Raw genomic sequence first — 19,088 nt, 5'->3', positions numbered from 1 at the left:
GTTCCTGGCACTGTGAGACAGCAGTGCTAACCCGGGTCCCTGGCACTGTGAGACAGCAGTGTTAACCCGGGTCCCTGGCTCTGTGAGACAGCAGTGTTAACCCGGGTTCCTGGCACTGTGAGACAGCAGTGTTAACCCAAGTCCCTGGCACTGTGAGACAGCAGTGTTAACCCGGGTCCCTGGCACTGTGAGACAGCAGTGTTAACCCGAGTCCCTGGCACTGTGAGACAGCAGTGTTAACCCGGGTTCCTGGCACTGTGAGACAGCAGTGTTAACCCGAGTCCCTGGCACTGTGATACAGCAGTGTTAACCCGGGTTCCTGGCAGTGAGACAGCAGTGTTAACCCGGGTCCCTGGCACTGTGAGGCAGCAGTGTTAACCCGAGTCCCTGGCACTGTGAGACAGCAGTGCTAACCCGGGTCCCTGGCACTGTGAGACAGCAGTGTTAACCCGGGTCCCTGGCACTGTGAGACAGCAGTGTTAACCCGAGTCCCTGGCACTGTGAGACAGCAGTGCTAACCCGGGTCCCTGGCACTGTGAGACAGCAGTGTTAACCCGAGTCCCTGGCACTGTGAGACAGCAGTGTTAACCTGGGTCCCTGGCACTGTGAGACAGCAGTGTTAACCCGGGTCCCTGGCACTGTGAGACAGCAGTGTTAACCCGGGTTCCTGGCACTGTGAGACAGCTGTGTTAACCCGAGTCCCTGGCACTGTGAGACAGCAGTGTTAACCCGAGTCCCTGGCGCTGTGAGACAGCAGTGTTAACCCGGGTCCCTGGCACTGTGAGACAGCAGTGTTAACCCGGGTCCCTGGCACTGTGAGGCAGCAGTGTTAACCCGGGTCCCTGGCACTGTGAGACAGCAGTGTTAACCCGGGTCCCTGGCACTGTGAGACAGCAGTGCTAACCCGAGTCCCTGGCACTGTGAGACAGCAGTATTAACCCGAGTCCCTGGCACTGTGAGACAGCAGTGTTAACCCGGGTCCCTGGCACTGTGAGACAGCAGTGTTAACCCGTATCCCTGGCACTGTTGAACAGCAGTGTTAACCCGGGTCCCTGGCACTGTGAGACACCAGTGTTAACCCGGGTCCCTGGCACTGTGAGACAGCAGTGTTAACCCGAGTCCCTGGCACCGTGAGACAGCAGTGCTAACCCGGGTCCCTGGCTCTATGAGACAGCAGTGTTAACCCGGATCCCTGGCACTGTGAGGCAGCAGTGTTAACCCGGGTCCCTGGCACTGTGAGACAGCAGTGCTAACCCGAGTCCCTGGCACTGTGAGACAGCAGTATTAACCCGAGTCCCTGGCACTGTGAGACAGCAGTGTTAACCCGGGTCCCTGGCACTGTGAGACAGCAGTGTTAACCCGGATCCCTGGCACTGTTGAACAGCAGTGTTAACCCGGGTCCCTGGCACTGTGAGACAGCAGTGTTAACCCGAGTCCCTGGCATTGTGAGACAGCAGTGCTAACCCGAGTCCCCGGCACTGTGAGACAGCAGTGCTAACCCGGGTCCCTGGCACTGTGAGACAGCAGTGTTAACCCGAGTCCCTGGCACTGTGAGACAGCAGTGTTAACCCGGGTCCCTGGCACTGTGAGACAGCAGTGTTAACCCGAGTCCCTGGCACTGTGAGACAGCAGTGTTAACCCGGGTCCCTGGCACTGTGAGACAGCAGTGTTAACCCGGGTCCCTGGCACTGTGAGACAGCAGTGTTAACCTGGGTCCCTGGCACTGTGAGACAGCAGTGTTAACCCGGGTCCCTGGCACTGTGAGACAGCAGTGTTAACCCGGGTTCCTGGCACTGTGAGACAGCTGTGTTAACCCGGGTTCCTGGCACTGTGAGACAGCAGTGCTAACCCGGGTCCCTGGCACTGTGAGGCAGCAGTGTTAACCCGGGTCCCTGGCTCTGTGAGACAGCAGTGTTAACCCGGGTTCCTGGCACTGTGAGACAGCAGTGTTAACCCGAGTCCCTGGCACTGTGAGACAGCAGTGTTAACCCGGGTCCCTGGCACTGTGAGACAGCAGTGTTAACCCGAGTCCCTGGCACTGTGAGACAGCAGTGTTAACCCGGGTTCCTGGCACTGTGAGACAGCAGTATTAACCCGAGTCCCTGGCACTGTGAGACAGCAGTGTTAACCCGGGTCCCTGGCACTGTGAGACAGCAGTGTTAACCCGGATCCCTGGCACTGTTGAACAGCAGTGTTAACCTGGGTCCCTGGCACTGTGAGACAGCAGTGTTAACCCGAGTCCCTGGCATTGTGAGACAGCAGTGCTAACCCGAGTCCCTGGCACTGTGAGACAGCAGTGCTAACCCGGGTCCCTGGCACTGTGAGACAGCAGTGTTAACCCGAGTCACTGGCACTGTGAGACAGCAGTGTTAACCCGGGTCCCTGGCACTGTGAGACAGCAGTGTTAACCCGAGTCCCTGGCACTGTGAGACAGCAGTGTTAACCCGGGCCCCTGGCACTGTGAGACAGCAGTGTTAACCCGGGTCCCTGGCACTGTGAGACAGCAGTGTTAACCTGGGTCCCTGGCACTGTGAGACAGCAGTGTTAACCCGGGTCCCTGGCACTGTGAGACAGCAGTGTTAACCCGGGTCCCTGGCACTGTGAGACAGCAGTGTTAACCCGGATCCCTGGCACTGTTGAACAGCAGTGTTAACCCGGGTCCCTGGCACTGTGAGACAGCAGTGTTAACCCGAGTCCCTGGCATTGTGAGACAGCAGTGCTAACCCGAGTCCCTGGCACTGTGAGACAGCAGTGCTAACCCGGGTCCCTGGCACTGTGAGACAGCAGTGTTAACCCGAGTCCCTGGCACTGTGAGACAGCAGTGTTAACCCGGGTCCCTGGCACTGTGAGACAGCAGTGTTAACCCGAGTCCCTGGCACTGTGAGACAGCAGTGTTAACCCGGGTCCCTGGCACTGTGAGACAGCAGTGTTAACCCGGGTCCCTGGCACTGTGAGACAGCAGTGTTAACCTGGGTCCCTGGCACTGTGAGACAGCAGTGTTAACCCGGGTCCCTGGCACTGTGAGACAGCAGTGTTAACCCGGGTTCCTGGCACTGTGAGACAGCTGTGTTAACCCGGGTTCCTGGCACTGTGAGACAGCAGTGCTAACCCGGGTCCCTGGCACTGTGAGACAGCAGTGTTAACCCGGGTCCCTGGCTCTGTGAGACAGCAGTGTTAACCCGGGTTCCTGGCACTGTGAGACAGCAGTGTTAACCCGAGTCCCTGGCACTGTGAGACAGCAGTGTTAACCCGGGTCCCTGGCACTGTGAGACAGCAGTGTTAACCCGAGTCCCTGGCACTGTGAGACAGCAGTGTTAACCCGGGTTCCTGGCACTGTGAGACAGCAGTATTAACCCGAGTCCCTGGCACTGTGAGACAGCAGTGTTAACCCGGGTCCCTGGCACTGTGAGACAGCAGTGTTAACCCGGATCCCTGGCACTGTTGAACAGCAGTGTTAACCTGGGTCCCTGGCACTGTGAGACAGCAGTGTTAACCCGAGTCCCTGGCATTGTGAGACAGCAGTGCTAACCCGAGTCCCTGGCACTGTGAGACAGCAGTGCTAACCCGGGTCCCTGGCACTGTGAGACAGCAGTGTTAACCCGAGTCCCTGGCACTGTGAGACAGCAGTGTTAACCCGGGTCCCTGGCACTGTGAGACAGCAGTGTTAACCCGAGTCCCTGGCACTGTGAGACAGCAGTGTTAACCCGGGTCCCTGGCACTGTGAGACAGCAGTGTTAACCCGGGTCCCTGGCACTGTGAGACAGCAGTGTTAACCTGGGTCCCTGGCACTGTGAGACAGCAGTGTTAACCCGGGTCCCTGGCACTGTGAGACAGCAGTGTTAACCCGGGTTCCTGGCACTGTGAGACAGCTGTGTTAACCCGGGTTCCTGGCACTGTGAGACAGCAGTGCTAACCCGGGTCCCTGGCACTGTGAGACAGCAGTGTTAACCCGGGTCCCTGGCTCTGTGAGACAGCAGTGTTAACCCGGGTTCCTGGCACTGTGAGACAGCAGTGTTAACCCGAGTCCCTGGCACTGTGAGACAGCAGTGTTAACCCGGGTCCCTGGCACTGTGAGACAGCAGTGTTAACCCGAGTCCCTGGCACTGTGAGACAGCAGTGTTAACCCGGGTTCCTGGCACTGTGAGACAGCAGTGTTAACTCGAGTCCCTGGCACTGTGAGACAGCAGTGTTAACCCGGGTTCCTGGCAGTGAGACAGCAGTGTTAACCCGGGTCCCTGGCACTGTGAGGCAGCAGTGTTAACCCGAGTCCCTGGCACTGTGAGACAGCAGTGCTAACCCGGGTCCCTGGCACTGTGAGACAGCAGTGTAAACCCGGGTCCCTGGCACTGTGAGACAGCAGTGTTAACCCGAGTCCCTGGCACTGTGAGACAGCAGTGCTAACCCGGGTCCCTGGCACTGTGAGACAGCAGTGTTAACCCGAGTCCCTGGCACTGTGAGACAGCAGTGTTAACCTGGGTCCCTGGCACTGTGAGACAGCAGTGTTAACCCGGGTCCCTGGCACTGTGAGACAGCAGTGTTAACCCGGGTTCCTGGCACTGTGAGACAGCTGTGTTAACCCGAGTCCCTGGCACTGTGAGACAGCAGTGTTAACCCGAGTCCCTGGCGCTGTGAGACAGCAGTGTTAACCCGGGTCCCTGGCACTGTGAGACAGCAGTGTTAACCCGGGTCCCTGGCACTGTGAGGCAGCAGTGTTAACCCGGGTCCCTGGCACTGTGAGACAGCAGTGTTAACCCGGGTCCCTGGCACTGTGAGACAGCAGTGCTAACCCGAGTCCCTGGCACTGTGAGACAGCAGTATTAACCCGAGTCCCTGGCACTGTGAGACAGCAGTGTTAACCCGGGTCCCTGGCACTGTGAGACAGCAGTGTTAACCCGGATCCCTGGCACTGTTGAACAGCAGTGTTAACCCGGGTCCCTGGCACTGTGAGACACCAGTGTTAACCCGGGTCCCTGGCACTGTGAGACAGCAGTGTTAACCCGAGTCCCTGGCACCGTGAGACAGCAGTGCTAACCCGGGTCCCTGGCTCTATGAGACAGCAGTGTTAACCCGGATCCCTGGCACTGTGAGGCAGCAGTGTTAACCCGGGTCCCTGGCACTGTGAGACAGCAGTGTTAACCCGGGTGCCTGGCACTGTGAGACAGCAGTGTTAACCCGGGTCCCTGGCACTGTGAGACAGCAGTGTTAACCTGGGTCCCTGGCACTGTGAGACAGCTGTGTTAACCCGGGTCCCTGGCACTGTGAGACAGCAGTGTTAACCCGGGTCCCTGGCACTGTGAGACAGCAGTGTTAACCCGGGTCCCTGGCACTGTGTGACAGCAGTGTTAACCCGGGTCCCTGGACTGTGAGACAGCAGTGCTAACCCGGGTCCCTGGCACTGTGAGACAGCAGTGTTAACCCGAGTCCCTGGCACTGTGAGACAGCAGTGTTAACCCGGGTCCCTGGGACTGTGAGACAGCAGTGTTAACCTGGGTCCCTGGCACTGTGAGACAGCAGTGTTAACCCGAGTCCCTGGCACTGTGAGACAGCAGTGTTAACCCGAGTCCCTGGCACTGTGAGACAGCAGTGTTAACCCGGGTCCCTGGCACTGTGAGACAGCAGTGTTAACCCGGGTCCCTGGCACTGTGAGACAGCAGTGTTAACATAGGTCCCTGGTGATGAATTAGGCAGGTAGGTTCGATGTGGACTGCACTCGATGCAGGGAAGCTAGAAACAGACGTCTAACACTGGAGAAGATCCAACACTGTTTTATTCAACGATAGAACTGATATACATATTCAGCTGTGGGTCGACACTATACTGAACTGACTGGAGACCTTGTACTAGCCTGACCAGACTTACTAGCTACCGCATGGTGTTTGCACTTGCTAGCTCGTGGACTCTGATTGTCTCAGTGGCTGGGTCCCGAGAGAGCGGGAAACCTAGTGCCCTCAGGCTTTATAGTGGTAGTGTCCTGTCTGGTGATTGGCTGCACTTTGTTGTGTGCTTACTGGTCATCCTGTGTGTCAATCACTGCCTGTCTGCACTTCATTGTATACATGAGTGGATATTATTACATCTTCCCCCCCTTTTTTTTAGATAAATAAATACTTTTTAAAAAAAATATTTTTATTATGGTTTTTTAACAACACAATTTTTTCCCCTTACAAACAATAACCCCCCCCCCCCGTAACAAAATAACGCAAATTCTCCCTGAGCAAGATATATACAAGGCAAGATGGTATATTTACATAGCTTTATACACTGGCTCTTGGCCGCGCGTACCGTTTCCCCCCACCCTCCATGCTATCTCCCACTCGTCCATCCCCTCAGACAGTTTCTCGTTCCCCCCTCCCCCCCCCTCCCCCGCCCCCCAGGGTTGCTGCTGCTGCTGATCGACCTTCTTCTAACGCTCCGCGAGATATTCTAGGAACGGTTGCCACCGCCTGTAGAACCCCTGTGCAGACCCTCTCAAAGCAAACTTAATTCTCTCCAATTTTATGAACCCCGCCATGTCATTAATCCAGGCCTCCAGGCTAGGGGGCTTCGCCTCCTTCCACAGTAGCAAGAGCCTTCGCCGGGCTACTAGGGACGCAAAGGCCAGAATGCTGGCCTCTTTCGCCTCCTGCACTCCCGGCTCATCCACTACTCCAAATAGTGCTAGCCCCCAGCTTGGCTTGACCCGGACTTTCACCACCTGAGATACTGTTCCCGCCACTCCTCTCCAGAACCCCTCCAACGCCGGGCATGACCAAAACATATGGACATGGTTCGCCGGGCTCCCTGAGCATCTTTCACATCTATCCTCTACCCCAAAGAACCTACTCAGCCTCTCCCTCGTCAAATGCGCTCTGTGAACCACCTTAAACTGTATCAGGCTGAGCCTGGCACACGAGGAGGAGGAATTAACCCTACCCAGGGCGTCGGCCCACAGACCTTCCTCAATCTCCTCCCCCAGCTCCTCCTCCCATTTACCTTTCAACTCTTCTACCAGCGCTTCCCCCTCTTCTTTCCTCTCCTGGTGTATTTCCAACACCTTGCCCTCCCCGACCAATACCCCCGAGATCACCCTATCTTGAACTTCTTGTGCCGGGAGCAATGGAAATTCCCTCACCTGTCGCCTCACAAAAGCCCTCACCTGCATATATCTAAATGCATTTCCCGGGGGTAACTCAAATTTCTCCTCCAGTGCCCCTAGACTCGCAAATGTCCCGTCAATGAACAGGTCCCCATTCTTCTTATCCCCGCCCGATGCCAGCCTTGGAACCCCCCGTCCATCTTCCCCGGGACAAACCGGTGGTTACCCCTGATCGGGGACCACACCGATGCTCCCATTGCACCCCTGTGTCTTCTCCACTGGCCCCAGATCTTTAATATTGCCGCCACCACCGGGCTTGTGGTGTATTTTGTCGGCGAGAGCGGCAGCGGTGCCGTTACCAACGCCCCCAGGCTCGTTCCTTTGCAGGACGCCATCTCCATCCTCTTCCATGCCGCCCCCTCTCCCTCCATAACCCACTTACGGATCATCGCCACATTTGCTGCCCAGTAGTAACTCTCTAGGTTTGGCAAAGCCAACGCTCCTCGGTCCCTGCTGCGTTCCAAGAACCCTCTCCTAACCCTCGGGGTCTTATTTGCCCACACATACCCCATAATACTCCTACCTACTCTCTTGAAAAAACCCTTGGTGATCACGATGGGGAGGCACTGAAACACGAACAAAAACCTTGGAAGGACCACCATTTTGACCGACTGCACCCTACCCGCCAACGAGAGCGGGAGCATGTCCCATCTTTTAAAATCCTCCTCCATTTGCTCCACCACCCTCGTCAAATTCAATTTATGTAGGGCCCCCCAACTTCTGGCTATCTGGATCCCCAGATACCGAAAACTCCTCTCCGCCCTCCTCAGCGGTAGGTCCCCTATCCCTCTTTCTTGGTCCCCCGCCTGTAATACAAAAAGCTCACTCTTCTCTACATTAAGCTTGTAGCCTGAAAACTCTCCAAACCCCTTCAGAGTCTGCATGACCTCCACCATGCCCTCCATTGGGTCCGCCACGTATAGCAGCAGGTCATCCGCATATAGCGATACCCGATGCTCCTCTACCCCGCGGACTATCCCCCTCCATTTCTGAGACTCCCTAAGCGATATGGCCAAGGGTTCGATCGCCAATGCAAACAACAGGGGGGACAGGGGGCACCCCTGTCTCGTCCCTCGGTACAGCCGAAAGTACTCTGACCTCCGCCGGTTTGTCACTACGCTCGCCACCGCGGCACTGTAAAGGAGCTTAACCCATCTAATAAACCCTCCCCCGAACCCAAACCTGCGCAATACCTCCCAGAGGTACTCCCACTCTACTCGGTCAAAGGCTTTTTCCGCGTCCATAGCTGCCACTATCTCCGCCTCTCCCTCCTCCGATGTCATCGTTATCACGTTTAAGAGCCGCCGCACATTGGTATTTAACTGCCTGCCCTTTACAAATCCCGTTTGGTCCTCGTGTATCACCCCCGGGACACAGTCCTCAATCCTAGTGGCCAGTACCTTCGCCAATAGCTTAGCATCCACATTGAGGAGCGAAATCAGCCTGTACGATCCACATTGCAGTGGATCCTTGTCTCGCTTTAGGATCAGGGAGATTGTCGCCTCCGACATTGTCTGGGGCAGGGTTCCCTCCTCTCTTGCCTCGTTGAAGGTCCTCACTCGTAGCGGGGCCAGCAGGTCCACATATTTTCTGTAGAATTCCACCGGGAACCCGTCCGGCCCCGGGGCCTTCCCCGCCTGCATGCTCCCCAAACCCTTACTCAACTCCTCCAGCCCAATTGGTGCCCCCAAACCAACCGCCTCCTGCTCCTCCACCCCCGGGAACCCCAGCTGGTCCAGGAATCGCCTCATCCCCCCTTCCCCCCCCTGGGGGCTGGGACCTGTACAGCTCTTCATAAAAGTTCTTAAATACCTTATTTATTTTCGTTGCACTTCGTACCGTGGCTCCCCTTCCATCTTTGATTCCCCCTATTTCCCTCGCTGCCGCCTTCTTACGGAGCTGGTGCGCCAGCATCCGACTAGCCTTTTCCCCGTACTCGTAAGTCGCCCCTTGCGCCTTCCTCCACTGTGCCTCCGCCTTGCCCGTGGTCAGCAGGTCAAACTCCGTCTGGAGCCGTCGCCTTTCCCCGAGTAATCTTTCCTCCGGGGCCTCTGCGTATCTCCTGTCCACTCTCAAAATCTCCCTCACTAACCTCTCCCTTTCCATGCCCTCTATCTTCTCCCTATGAGCCCTGATGGAGATCAGCTCTCCCCTGATCACCGCCTTCATCGCCTCCCATACCACCCCCACCCACACCTCCCCATTGTCGTTGGCCTCCAAGTACCTTTCGATACACCCCCTCACCTTCCCACACACCACCTCATCGGCCAGCAGTCCCACATCCAGCCGCCACAGCGGGCGTTGGTCCCTCTCCTCTCCCAGCTCCAGTTCCACCCAGTGCGGGCCATGGTCCGAAACGGCTATGGCCGAATACTCCGTCCCCCCCACTCTCTGGGTGAGCGCCCTGCCCAGAACAAAGAAATCTATCCGGGAGTAAGCCTTATGCATGTGGGAGAAAAAAGAAAGTTCCCTGGCCTGCGGTCTTGCAAACCGCCATGGGTCCACTCCCCCCATCTGATCCATAAACCCCCTAAGTACCTTGGCCGCCGCCGGCCTCCTTCCCGTCCTTGATTTGGAGCGGTCCAGTGCTGGGTCCAGCACCGTATTGAAGTCCCCTCCCATTATTAGTCCTCCTATCTCCAGGTCCGGAATGCGCCCCAACATACGCTTCATGAATCCTGCATCATCCCAGTTCGGGGCGTATACGTTTACCAACACCACCCACGTTCCTTGCAACCTACCGCTCACCATCACATATCTCCCTCCATTGTCCACTACGATAGTCTTGGCCTCAAATGACACACCAGAATTGCCACCCCTCTATTTTTTGCGTCCAATCCCGAGTGAAATACCTGTCCTACCCATCCCTTTCTTAACCTGACCTGGTCCGCCACCTTCAGGTGTGTCTCTTGGAGCATGACCACGTCTGCCTTCAGTCCCTTCAAGTGCGCGAACACTCGAGCCCACTTCACCGGCCCATTCAGGCCCCTCACGTTCCACGTTATCAGCCGGATTGGAGGGACTCTCACCCCCCCCCCCCCCCCCCCCCCCCCCCGCCCCGCCGACTATCCATCTCCTTTTCTGGGCCAGTCCCTTGTCCGCGTCTCCCTCACTCTCCAGTCCCCCAGATGGGGGACCCCCGTCCCAGCCACCTCTTCTGTGTCCCGTTCTCTTTCGGCCAGTGCAGCAGCAACCCTTTCCCCCCCCCCCTTCCCCCCCTCCCTCCTCTCCCCCCCCTCCCCCCCCCCTCCCCCGCTAGATCCCCGTCTAGCTTTTTTGCTCCCCCCATATCCCTCCCGTAAGTCAGCTGACACCTACTGACCCCGGCTTCCCCCGCCATCCCTTTAACCCCCCCCCGTGTGGGTCTCTCCCAATCAATGTACACTCCTTTGTCCCCTTCCCGCCTTTTTATTTTTTTATTTTTTTGCCGCTCGCGGGAAAAACCCCGCGCTTCCCAAAGCCTGCCCCACTCCCCATGGCGCTGCTCCTGTCATGGCCTTGTCCCTCTCCCCCAGCCCATATATCCTTTCCTGCGCGTGGTTGACCCCCTATGTACAACAAACATCATACTTCAACCCTCAAACACCCCCTCCCACACAAACCCTCAATTAGAGTCCAATTTTTCAGCTAATATAAAGGTCCACGCCTCTTCGAGCGTTTCGAAGTAGTGGTGTTGGCCATTATGTGTAACCCACAGTTGCGCTGGCTGCAGCATTCCAAATTTTACCCCTTTCCGATGCAGCACCGCTTTGGCCTAGTTGAAACCCGCTCTCCGCTTAGCGACCTCCGCGCTCCAGTCCGGGTATATTCTGATCTCCGCATTGTCCCACTTGCTGCTCCGCTCCTTCTTGGCCCATTTCAGGACCCTCTCTCTGTCCGTAAACCGGTGAAATCTCACCACCATCGGCCTTGGCGGCTCTTTTGCCTTGGGCTTCCTCGCTAGCACTCGGTGCGCCCCATCCAGCTACAGCAATCCCGGGGGGGCCTCCGCACCCATCAGCGTCCCAATCATTGTGCCTGCATATGCCGCGGCATCGGCCCCCTCCACTCCTTCTGGGAGACCCAGGATCCTCAAGTTGTTTCTCCTTGATCTGTTCTCCAGGTCTTTGAGTCTTCCCGCCCACGTCTTGTGTAGTGCCTCGTGCCGCCCCACTCTCTCCGCCAGGCCCACGAGCTCGTCGCCGTTCTCACTCACTTTTTCCTGGATCTCCTGAATCTTCACCTCTTGGGCTTTCTGGGTTGCTCCAAGTTTTTCCACCATTGCCAGTATAGGCGCCACCATCTCCTTACGCAGCTCCTCGAAGCAGCCCTTGATGAACTCTTTCATCTCCTCTCTGTCCATGGGCGCCGCCATATTGTTTTTTTCTTCTTTCTTCTCCCGCTGCTCCAGGGCCGCTTTCCTCGCCGTTTCACTGCGGGTCCGGTCCATGCAGGTCTGTAGGGGACTTCCTCCGTTCTTCCCCACGGGTTGGTTTTTGTTTTTAAAGGTCCGTTGGGGCTCCGTTAGCGGGTCCAAAAGTCCGTTTCTGCGGGAGCTGCCGACTCGCGCGGCTTAGCTCCGCATCGCCGCGACCCGGAAGTCGATAAATAAATACTAAGGTGTGCATACATATATATATATATATGTCTGATTATATACAAAAGGTGTCTAAATGAACGTATATACATAGGAAGGTGTTGATAGTGCAGTTACATGGCAAACGAAACAATATTTACAGAGGTTAAATCGATGAAGTCACGAGATGTACAGAAGTTCAGTCTACAGATTCAGTCTTTGTGGTGGGTGACGAATTCTTGTCGATCGCCGCAGAGGTGGATCAGGAGCCACCTGCACGTGGATAGGCGGGATCGCTGCCATCGCGGTGGTCACATGGGCCGGCAGGATTGCTGGTAGATCGGTGGCCTCGTGGCAGGGTACGTCCAGAGGAAGCATCGTGGGCGGCGGGGCACTTCGGTCAGGTAGTGGGCGTGGAACTCTTCGCAGTGCCCGTCTGTTGTGCCGTAGCAGGGAGCCATCAGCCACGCAGACAAGGAACGATCTTGGGGCCACTTGTTTGATCACAACAGCTGTGGCTGACCAGCCGCCCTCAGGCAACTGGACACGAACATGATCAGTTGGGGCCAGCTCAGGTAGATCCGTGGCATGAGCATCGTATGTGGCCTTCTGTTGGGCCCGTGACTGCTGCATTTTCTGTAAGACCGTGATGTGGGCAAGGTCTGGAACATGGATGGCTGGAACTGTGTGATTTATTATGTTCTCGGTGTAACATAAGCGGCTTCCTTGTGGTGCACTTGACAAAGGAAGGTTCAGACGTGGAGATAACTTCAACACGTTTATTAAACTTTTTACACTTCTATTACTCGGGTTCGACACTACTGCTAATCCTACTATAGCTACCCAGACTGACTAACCAGTTGCTGCAATCCACGTGGTGGGTGTAATATTGAATCAACCCTGTGTCTCTACTCACTGACTGTCTACACTGGAAAGAGGCAGATCATGTGTGTGGTGTCCTTTATATATGGGTTGGTGTAATGCCCTCCTGTGGTGGTGTCACCTCTGTGTGTATCGTGAATGTCTATTGGTCACGTCCTTTCTAACTGATCTATTGGTTGAGTGCGTGTGTGTGATGTCTCTTGTGCTCCCTCTAGTGTCTAGCTAGCCTACATGTATTTACATTGATGCACATCACCACATCCCCCCTTTTTTTATATGTTCATATTTTCTGTACACTTTAAGAAAATTGAACAAAGAACAGGATAAGGTAAGGTATATACAAGTCATGGGAACAGTGATTAAACAATAAGTCCAAATCATTTGTGTGAGTCCATAAACCATCAATCATCATGGTTAAATGTCTCTCTTGGTTATGAACGCCATCAACGTCCCTGTGCCACAGGAACCAAGAAGTGGTCAAATCACTTCGCTGTCTGATTTGGAGTCCCTTTCTTTTTCGATGTTTGTGGTGGTGCTGTCGGATGGCATCTTGTAACTGATAAGGTGTTGACGTTGAAGAGGTACCATCAACAGTATCATTCGAGGTCATGGATGTGCTATATGTTGAAGTTGGATAAGACTGTACATACTGGTTCTGGCCACGTGCTGTGCAGGAAGGGTGATCCTGCTGAGAACCGCTGAAGCTTGTCGAATTGGAAACAGAATTGCTGCTCGCATAAATACCTGGTGATGGTATGAAACTAGAACCTTGCATCTGATAGGAATATGCCGTCTGGCCAGGCTGGGGTGCAGCAAATCCTGGGCTGTAACTAAGGCATCCAGTCTGTAGTGCAGATTGCGCTTGCGGTAGTCCTCCTTCAGTCTTGATTCCATTAGTGGGCAATCCGTAGTGCTGGCCTGTTTGAGAATATGCTGCATAGACTGCTGGCTGCTTCATGCCTGAATACTGGGTTTGTCCAGCATGAGCTGTCATTGGCTGCACTGCTGGTGTGGAAAAAATGTGTGGCTATAGCTGTGGTGAATATTGGTGTATTCCTCTTGGACTGTAGCTGCTGCTTGTTATTACTGACCCAGTGTGATTGTTAAGTGATCCATCTCCTGTCGTTGTGACATCTGCTGTCACTCTGAGCGTGCCATCACTGAGGTTGCAGCACTCCCTGTCTGGAGTAAAGTCCGGCTTACATGAATCAGAGTCGGCATTTGGTTGCTCCCCATCTGGAGTCTGGTCTGTTTTAACTGAGTCAGTGTTGGTTTGTTGATGCTCCCCATCCGGAGTCTTAGCAGGTTCACTGGAGTCAGCTGAGATTTCTTGAAGCTGCACGTCTGGATTCGGAACATGCAGGAATGCATTGACTAGTGGAGAGGTTCGAGCGAATGAGGGTGGAAGTATCGTGGTGTCATCGGATTCACCAGTGGTCTCACAGTGATCGTCGAGTGTCTCTGTACACACTAGCTGAGGTCAGTCACTTTGCACATCTTGCATGGGAAGTGGGATGCTGTCGTCACTCGTCTCACATACCGTGGGTAGATCCTCAGTAGCTGCTTGTTGTTCACTTGGGTTGGGTAAATTGTCAGAGTGTGTGGACTGTCATTGTCTTGCTGTTGTCCTTCATTTGGGCTTGGACTGTCATCGTCGCTTTGTTCTTCACTGTAGCATGATAGACCGTCATGGTCGTCCTGCTGTGCACTGGAGCATGGTAGACTGTCATAGTCTTCTTGCTGTTCACGTGAGCATGGCAGACTTGCATCGTCTGCCGCTAGTTGGTCAGAGGAGGTTGCTAGACCCTCATGGTCTTGTTCCTGCAAGTCTTGCGTTGCTTCTATCGTGGAGGCTGTCCACGAGCTCGCTGCGGAGGCTTGTGACACTGGAGTCACTTCTTGTTCATGCAAGGACTGCGGTGTGGAGTCTTGCGTGTCTTCTTTCGTAGAGTCGGGAACCCTGAGCGGTGCGTGGACCACGCTCTGAGTGGCAGCAGGCCGCTCTCTGTGGGCGTGTACCACTCTCTGTCTCTTGGTTTCAGGCTGCAGCATCATCCTGCACTCACGAGTTGGGATGTCATATCTGCTGGGCTGAAGATCCTCAAATCCGAAGAATTCGTCATCAGGGTCGTCAATGTGCAATACGTCTCGTTGCGGTTCGGATTTGGTACTGGGGTAGCCTCCCAAGGTGAAAGGTTCGTCCGAGTCGTTGTCTTCTGGGACCATATCATCACTGTTTGTGTCGGAGCTGGCATTGGGCTCGCGAGGTCCAGAGAAAATGTAACGGTCGGTGTCGAAGAATTCAAGGTCGGAATCATCGGTTTGGGCGTAGGTAACTGCTTGTTGCAGGGTTCTTCGGAGGTTAATTTCATTTCCTGGTTCAATTTGAGGCATTATTCTGTCATTCCAGATGAAGGAAGGTTGTTTTATGGCTTTAAAAGATTTTTTCTTTGACTTGGGATGTTGCCCCTTTAAATGGGTGTGGTCCGGAGCCTCTGATGTCATGGCGCATGTGACATCATGCGTAGGAAGCGTTTGCACATGCGCAAATCGCTGTTCCTGTACTGGGGGCCGTTTTCGTTATTTCGCATGCGCGGCGTCTCGCAACTGCGCAAGTGCAGTCCCTGTAGAAAGATGGCCGCCAATCAAAATCGTTCTCTGCTCCGGGATCACGGCCTCGTGGTGAGTACTGGTGCTTCTCTTACCTTTTCCTGCTGGTTGGAGTGTGTTTTCCTCACAGTATTTGCCGAATTTGTCCAGGACTGCCTGGAAGTCGCTCCTGTTTTGCCCCTTGGAGAACTTGAATTTTTTAAAGATTTCTTCTGCTCTGGCACCGGCGATGGTGAGGAGAAGCTCTGTTTTTTCAGCATCGGCCACGTCTTCTAGTTCAGCTGCTACCAGGAAGATTTCAAACATTTGCCGGAATGCCCGCCAGTTTTCGCGGAGATCGCCGCGGCACTGGAGCTGCTGCGGAACCCGGATCTCAAACATCTTGCCTGGGTATCGTTGCTGGTTGTCACTGTACGCAGAGGTATGGGTATCTGGATTGAAACAGTTCACTGCTGGTACCATGATTTGTTATGTTGTAGGTGTAACATAAGCGGCTTCCTTGTGGTGCACTTGACAAAGGAAGGGTCAGACGTGGAGATAACGTCAACACGTTTATTAAACTATTTACACTTCTATTACTCGGGTTCGACACTACTGCTAATCCTACTGTAGCTACCCAGACTGACTAACCAGCTGCTGCAATCCACGTGGTGGGAGTGATATTGAATCAACCCTGTGTCTGTACTCACTGACTGTCTCCACTGGAAAGAGGCAGATCATGTGTGTGGTGTCCTTTATATATGGGTTGGTGTAATGCCCTCCTGTGGTTGTGTCACCTCTGTGTGTATCGTGAATGTCCATTGGTCGTGTCCTATCTAACTGATCTATTAGTTGAGCGTGTGATGTCTCTTGTGCTCCCTCTAGTGTCTAGCTAGCCTACATGTATTTACATTGATGCACATCACCACACTGTGATCCTCAGAGTGCGATTCATGAGCATCTGCACTGGAGACAACCCAGTGGACAGTGGGGTTGCCCTGTATGCCAGCATTGCCAGGTTGAAGTCGGAGCCTGAGTCTGCAGCTTTGCACAGCAACCGCTTTACAATATGGACTCCTTTCTCGGCCTTCCCGTTTGATTGCAGGTAGTGGGGACTGGAGGTTACGTGACGGGAGTTGTAGGACTGTGTAAAATCAGACCATTCCTGGCTGTAAAAGCAAGGACCGTTGTCGCTCATTACCGTGTGCGGAATCCCATGCCTGGCGAACGTTTCTTTGCAGGCTTTGATTACCGCCTTCGACGGGAGGTCGAACAGTTTCACCACTTCTGGGTAACTGGAGAAGTAGTTGACCAGGGGTACGTAGTCACTCCCCTTGGCGTGGAAAAGGTCTACACCTACTTTGGACCACGGAGAGGTCACGATCTCGTGCTGTTGCAGTGTTTCCTTGGGTTGAGATGGTTGAAACTTCTGACAGGTAGGGCAGTTGAGGACTGTGTCGGCAATGTCCTGGCTGGTGCCCGGCCAATAGACCGCCTCCCGAGCTCTGCGTCGGCATTTCTCGACCCCAAGGTGACCATCATGGAGTTGGCCCAGCACCATAGCACGCATACTCTGAGGAATTACGATCCTGTCGAGTTTCAGAAGGATTCCCTCCACCACCGTCAGGTCGTCTTTTAAGTTATAGAACTGGGGACATTGTCCCTTCTGCCAGCCATTGGTAAGGTGCTGCATCACACGCTGCAGCAGAGGACCCGTTCGTCAGAGGCCGGAAGGTTGGTGGCACACAACTGCACTTGCGCTTCTCTGTGACAGATGAAGTCACTTTGTTCGCACAGTGTGGTAATGGACCTGGATAGGGCATCTGCAACGATCAGCTCTTTGCCTGGCGTGTAGACAAGTTCGAAGTCGTAGCAGCGTAGCTTAAGAAGAATTCGCTGTAACCGAGGTGTCATGTCATTTAAATCCTTTTGGATCATATGGACCAGAGGCCTGTGGTCCGTTTCTACCGTGAATTTTGGCAGGCCGTAAACGTAGTCGTGAAACTTGACTGTCCCTGTCAGGAGGCCCAGACACTCCTTCTCAATCTGAGCGTACCGTTGCTCAGTGGGCGTCATGGCCCTGGAGGCATACGCCACTGGAGCCCAGGACGAGCAGTCATCTCGCTGGAGGAGCACCGCCCCAATGCCGTCCTGGCTTGCATCAGTTGATATCTTGGTTTCCTTGTTTGGGTCGAAGAACGCTAGAACCGGGGCTGTGGTGAGCTTTGCTTTCAGCTCACGCCATTCCTCTTCATGCGTGGGCAGCCACTGGAATTCCGTCGACTTCTTGACGAGATGGCGGAGGGCCGTGGTGTGAGATGCCATATTGGGAATGAATTTCCCGAGGAAGTTGACCATCCCGAGGAAGCGGAGGACCGCCTTCTTGTCCTCTGGAGTCTTCATGGCGTTGGTCGGCGAGAACTTATCGGCATCTGGCCGCACGCCCTGCTGCGAGATGTGGTCACCCAGAAACTTAATATCCGATTGACCAAATGAGCACTTGGCCCAATGAGCTGGAGACCATGTTCATGAATTCTCTGGAATACCTTCTTGAGGCGAGCGATGTGTTCCTGGGGCGTTGTGGACCAGATAATTACATCGTCAACGTATACTCGCACCCCCTCGATGTCCTCCATCATCTGCTCCATGATGCGGTGAAATACTTCGGAGGCAGCTATGATCCCAAAAGGCATCCGGTTGTAGCAGTAGCGGCCGAACAGGGTGTTGAACGTGCACAGCTTGCGACTGGACGCGTCCAGCTCTATTTGCCAAAAACCCTTGGGGGCGTCCAGCTTAGTAAAGAATTTGGCATGAGCCATCTCACTGGTCAACTCTTCTCGTTTTGGTATCGGGTAATGCCCCGCATGATGTTGCGGTTTCGATCCTTAGGGTCAATGCAAATGCGAAGCTCCCCTGACGGCTTCTTTACACAGACCATGAAGCTGACCCAGTCTGTTGGCTCTGTGACCTTCGATATGATGCCCTGGCCTTGGAGGTCCTGTAATTGCTTCTTCAGACGATCCTTGAGGGGTGCCGGCACCCGGCGCGGTGCATGGATTACAGGGGTGGCGTTCGGCTTGAGCAGGATTTTATATCGGTATGGGAGCGTGCCCATTCCATCGAATACACTGTGGTACTGCGTGATAATGTCATCTATGTCAGCTTGAAGGGCAGCACGGTGGCGCAGTGGTTAGCCCTGCTGCCTCACGGTGCAGAGGACCCGGGTTCGAATCCCGTCCCTCGGTCACTGTCCGTGTGGAGTTTGCACATTCTCCCCGTGTCTGCGTGGGTTTCGCCCCCACAACCCAAAGATGTGCAGTTATGTGGATTGGCCACGCTAAATTGCCCCTTAATTGGAAAAAATGAATTGGGTACTCTAAATTTAAACAAAAAAAATCTATGTCGGCTTGCAAGTTTCCATCAGGCGAGGCCGTCGCCGGTGATGATGACATGGTGTGGACTCGCTGAACCAGGTTCAGGAGCTTGCAGGCTCGAGCACCGAGCAGGGACGCTCTGTCAGGCCCGACGATTTCAAACCACAGCGTTGCCTTGATCACCTTGTTGGATACCCCCAGTTGACAGGAGCCACTGGCAGCTATGGCATTGCCATTGTAGTCAAGGAGCTGGCAGGCCGGTGGAAGAATGCTTGGTCTGGCGCGGATGGTGTCGAGGTCGGATTTTGAGATGAGGTTCGCTGATGCGCCGATGTCCAGTTTAAATCGGATGCGAGCCTTGTTAACTGCGAGGACAGCACACCACTCGTCGTCGGGATCCACACTGAGGATCGAGAGGCATTTTGCCGTTGTGGTGGAAGGCAGCGCATGTGTAGTTATGATGCCCACCCGGTATGGGGACTTGAGGCACTCAGCATCAGGGTCTGTTGGGCTGTCAGGATCGGAATCTGGCATGCCTTGTTGTATTGAGCGG

The sequence above is a fragment of the Scyliorhinus torazame genome, chromosome 11, assembly GCF_047496885.1.
Source record: "Scyliorhinus torazame isolate Kashiwa2021f chromosome 11, sScyTor2.1, whole genome shotgun sequence".
Taxonomy (NCBI): Eukaryota; Metazoa; Chordata; class Chondrichthyes; order Carcharhiniformes; family Scyliorhinidae; genus Scyliorhinus; species Scyliorhinus torazame.
This window is presented reverse-complemented; position numbering follows the sequence as displayed.